Consider the following 5587-nt stretch of genomic DNA (forward strand, 5'->3'; position numbering starts at 1 on the left):
ACCAGCAGCATAAACGGGTCTGGTGCCGGACCGCCGCCCCCTGAAAGGATGGAGGACCTGCTGCCATGGCAACCCGACCCCGGATTCGCGTAACAAAACGGCTGGATGGAGGTTAAGGTTTAATGTTGAGCCAACAACCAGCTGGAAAGGCACAGAACCCATTAACCGTCCCGGCGCTGATCCGTAAGGCGACCGCTTGACTTCCTTAATAGCTCTCAATTGATCGGGGCGGACAAAGGTCGGGAGTTCACAGAGTTCAGTCTCTTACCTTTCAGAGTAGAGCCGAGAGCGTGACCCTGAGGCACGCCTCCAGACTGAATCACAATGCGCTTCCTCTCAAAGCCTTCCATCAGCTTCCTGCCTTTCTGTTTCAGCCTCTTAAGCGCCGAAATGACAAGAATGAAGGAAAACCTTGACAAGCCACGGGCGGGTAAACGGTTCGGCTCTCCGGCGGCCTTTGGAGAGGAGAGAGAGATTACGTTCAGGCTCTCCTCCATTTACGCCCACAGAAGTAGCAAACACGGTGAACTTCAAATGAATAGAAACGGATTAGCCTGCGGATAAAAGCAGGCCGCTCGTTTCCTTCTTATCAATAAGACAATCGAACCACCCGTCGATGCATCAGTCGCTGCTCATCTTCGACGCGCAACAGGAAGTCGCGATATACAGTAGTACCTCAGCTTACGAATGTCCCTACATCCGAAAGTTTCAGGTTACGAAGTATCTGAATGGGAAAATATTGCCTCTCGTTACGGAGGCGTTTCAGGCTACGAAGTCAAAAATAGCTGCTCGTAGCTGCTCTGCCATTGGCTATCGCCTAAAATCTGCCTGGTAACCCGTTGCGTATGCGTGTATCCCAGCACGCTATTCGTGTCCCCCTCGTGTCACCCGGAAAAAGTGTTGACAAGTCGGGCTATTGCTCATTATGATGACGTCTGCCTCGCACATTTCCGACGGATTGTCAAAAGCCGGCAAAAGCAGACGTCATCGGATCAGTTTTTCAAGAAACGCGAGGCAGAAAACACCGCAAAGGACCAGTAAACAAAGAGGACAAAAAGTAACAGCTAACAGGTAGATTAATATTTAAAAAAAATATCATAATGTAGCGTCCGTCGGACGCTGGAATAAGCACACGACGGGTAACTCTCCCTAACTCCCGCAGCTCTCCCGCAGCTCTCCCGTTCTCCTCCTCCTCCTCACGGCACCCCCACACACACACCGCCCCTCCTCCCTGGATGCCTTTGCGGACTCTCTGCAGCGTAGGAATAATGAACACTCCTAAAACATGAACCGTTACAATACTTTTGCGGGGCTTGGAACGGATTAGTGCATTTACATTCAAAATGCGTCTCTACTTACGAAGTTTTCACGTTACGAAGCTACTCCCGGAACGGATTAAATTCGTAAGTAGAGGTACCACTGTACGGTACAGGAAGCAGGAGCAACAGCTTTAAAGAAACGGCTACCGACGACGGGCAGCGAATTAACGCTGCTTTAAAGTTGGGTCGGATCAGGCGATGACGCATCGTCAATCTCAAATGTTTGAAACAAGAGCGCTAATCCCAGTAGGGAAGCTAACTTTAATAGCATCTAAAGACAATGGTCCCCTCCTAGTCTGATCCTCGTAGACCTGCCGTTGATGCTAACAGTGATGCTAGCCTGTTGAGGAAGCTAGCAATAATGCTAGCCTGTTACAGTCGCTAGCAATGATGCTAGCCTATTGAGGAAACTACCAATGACGCTACCTTGTTAAGGAAGCTACCAATGATGCTAGCCTGTTGCAGAAGGATGTAGCAGTGCTAAGCTAAAGCATTGCTACTTCCTGCCCGACCCGCTCTGCCTCTCAAGGGTTAGCTTCTTCCCTTAGCAGTGGTTAGCATATTAGCATCAGCCATTCCTACCAGGTTCAGGCGATGAAGTCGTCTGTCATGTATCAGCTTCTTCCTCATTTTAAACTCTGTGTGTGTGTGTGCGTGCGTGTGTGTGTGCGTGTGTGTCTAATTAGAGAGTGAGATTGTTAGCACGTGCAGCACGTCAGCAGACGCTTGAGAAACTGCAGCGCTCCTCATCGGGATGAAACGGGCCCAGGAGGGCGGAGCCTCCGAGTCCCTCATTGCTCTTATCTGCTGAGACTCGCTGCGAAGATGAAAGTGAGCGTTTCCCTTTGGAAGGAAAACGCAACGCTGATGAAAGACCGGAGTATTGATTTGGACCGGAGTTAAACGGCGAGGCGGCGGGAGGCCTGGCCGCGCAGCATCCGGCGTTAGGACGGGCGGCGGCGGATGGGACGGATGGGATGGATGGAACGGATGGGACGGATGGAACGGATGGGACGGATGAGACGGATGGAACGGATGGGACGGATGGAACGGATGGGACGGATGGGACGGATGGAACGGATGGGACGGATGGAACGGATGGGACGGATGAGACGGATGGAACGGATGGGACGGATGGGACGGATGGGACGGATGAGATGGATGGGACGGATGGAACGGATGGGACGGATGGAACGGATGAGACGGATGGAACGGATGGGACGGATGGGACGGATGAGATGGATGGGACGGATGGGACGGATGAGATGGATGGGACGGATGGGACGGATGAGACGGATGGGTCGGATGGAACGGATGGGACGGATGGGTCGGATGGAACGGATGGGTCGGATGGGACGGATGGGTCGGATGGAACGGATGGGTCGGATGGGACGGATGGGACGGATGAGACGGATGGGACGGATGGGACGGATGGGTCGGATGGAACGGATGGGTCGGATGGGACGGATGGGTCGGATGGAACGGATGGGACGGATGATTCCTCCATATCTCAGGAACGTTCCGGTTATTGCGAAGAGTTTTAATCAACAACAATAAATAAGAAGCGTCGTAAAGCGGGTCCAGAGTAATGACGGTTTCCACGGCGACGGCGCCGTGACGAATGGCTTTAATCAGCGGAGCGGCCGCTTCCTGTTCCCGATCAAACAGGAAGCAGCCGAGGACAATCGCTGCTTCAAGCCTCATTGAGCGTCTTAATGTGAATCTTTACGTGTCGGCGGCGAGATTAAGGGCGTGACACGGCGGCCGCGGCGATGGCGATGGATGGCGATGGATGAAAGGAGCACGAGGGGGGGGGCAGGAGTCATGAAGTCATTATACGGCGCTGACCGTCTGGGCGGGCCACGCCGCGACGGACGAGCAGCGGCCAGTAATGTAGGCTCCGCCTCCACAAACACAGACGACGAAGGAAGGCGTTTGTTTGTTAACATCTCATCCGGGTGGGCGGGGCCAGGCGGGGGCGGGGCTGACGATATATTGCAGAGAAGAGCTCCAGCAGTAAATTTAGCTGCCGGGCCGGAGCTGCTAAAGAAGAAATCGCTTTCTTCTCGGGTCATCAATATCATTCTCGCTCGCCGCCTCATTTTGGCGCCAAAATTCTTTTGTTGCTCCGACGTTTCTGCTGCAATAAAAGAACCCAGAACACGGAGACAAATGGCGGTCCAGGAGAGCGACGCCTCCCTCAGTTCAAAACCCCGGCGTGCTGCGGCATCCACATCCTTCAGGCTCGAACGTGTCATCTGCGTCGTCGCCACAAAGGAAATAAATTAGGAAAGTGTGAAGAAAGCCGATGTTATCGGCGCTGACGGGTCCGGCGGGCTCGGCTCGGGGGCGGAGCTCCGGCCTTTGTTCAGGTGTCGCTTTTGTCACATTTAAATTCTGTTAAAGCTCAAACATTTATAAATTTAAATGCGTCTGCAGCGCCGCCGTTTACGCACGACGTCGGATAAAATCACCGTTTCCTGAAGACGAGGCGGAACGGAAGGAAATCTACGAAATCTTCCCAGACGTGGAACCTTTGGACACCCCCCGATCCGGGTCTTCCCAGACGTGGAACCTTCGTTCGTGTTAATCGTGTTTCCCGCCTTCACTGATCCGCCGCCGCCGTGTCCAACCCGCTGAAGAACCTTTTCTGTCTCTGACGCCACTGAATCCGTCTGGTCCCGGACGAGGCCTCTCTTCATCCCGCCACATGCGGGAACATCCGTCTTCGTCATTCCGGGGAACACTCGATCTGCAGCACTCTGGAATGTTTTATTAAAAGTCTCATTTCTTAAGCGGGACGTTTAAGGTAGCCGCCGCCATAAATCACTCCCGGATCCGAGCGGCCCGATATTCCCATCCGATCAGGTCCAATCCAGTATCGATCCCATCCCATCCGACCCGGGATCTCAGGCGGGTGTGAGCGCGAGCCGGGCTAGCTCCGCCCTCATTAGCGTGTGTGTGTGTCTGAGGGCTAATCCTTGCTAATGCTCTTTAAGCAGGCTAATGAAGTGAGCTGCAGTCGGTTCTGATGGCGCCCATAAATTATTGAATAAATAACAAAGTGGATTGCAGCGTTCTGGACGTGGGCGGGGCTAAATTATGCATGAGCTCAATATTTGTAAACGTAATAGGAAGTAAGTGCGCTGCCATTAAAACGGCAAGGAAGTGCATCCCTGGGCCGCCGCTGTTAGCCGGAAAACAACGAGGACAGCAGCGATGCTGCCGCCGTCGCCACGGCGATGGACCTGGACCCGGCAGAGGACAGAACCGGTACCGGGACCCGGGAATCTGAACGCTGCTTAAACACGTTTCGTTACTTAACACGCTACTGAAAACACGACTTCCAACAGGTAGTTGATAAAGGTGAGTAAAGGTGCGCTAACGTGGCGCCAGCAGAGGCGTGAACGATCCGGCTTTCATCACACTAATGGCGCGGAGGCCCCGGAGCGCCGGAGCGCCGGAACGCCGGAGCGCCGGAGCGCCCACATTTCAGCGAGGTTTCAGATACAGGTGGGAAAAGGGCAAACTCTCAGCTGGTGACGTTGATCAACGGGCGCTGGAAAGGTCACGCCGTGTCTCTCGACATGCCCCCCCCCCCCCCCGTGGCGCCCGTGGGAGGGAGGCCGTGTGAACATCTCGCGGTTGATCACTGATGATGTCAAAACCCGGCGAGGCGCTGCTGGGCTCCTCCCCTCTCAGGCGCCGCCTCCGATGAGGGCCCGCCTTCATTAGTAGCTGTCGACGGCGGCCATGACCTTTGACCTCCACGACACCTGGCCCGAGGGCGGGGCAGACACTCGGGACAGGATGGCAGATTAATGCTAAAAAACAAAGGCGGAGCTTCGTGAAGTGGGCGTGGGAACAGGAAGTTGCTGTCGTCGTGCAGCACCAGCGGTGGTTTGGTTTGGCCACGCCTTCTTTGGCGTGGTCCCTGGAGGGATGAGGCTGACGTCCCGGTCCTCAGGGTCCCGATGAAGAACCAAAGGTTGGAGGTCTTTGGTTCTGGTCCCGGTGTGTTGGGGGGGGGGGGGGGGGGGGCTCTGTATTTTTATCATGAAGCCTGCTGAACCCATTCAGTCTGGTGGCGCCTGTGATTTAGCACACGGCGCCGGGCGGCGGCTGGGGGGCGGCTGAGGGGCGGCTGGGGGGGGCGGCGGCCTACTTTATCACCTGCTGGCTCAGCGGATTCAGACGCCGGCTGGCTCCTCCTCAACTGGCCGTAGACCAGGAAACGTTTCCCCACTTCCTGTTGACTTCAACTGACC

The sequence above is a fragment of the Brachionichthys hirsutus genome, chromosome 6 (genome assembly GCF_040956055.1).
Source record: "Brachionichthys hirsutus isolate HB-005 chromosome 6, CSIRO-AGI_Bhir_v1, whole genome shotgun sequence".
NCBI classification, from domain to species: Eukaryota; Metazoa; Chordata; class Actinopteri; order Lophiiformes; family Brachionichthyidae; genus Brachionichthys; species Brachionichthys hirsutus.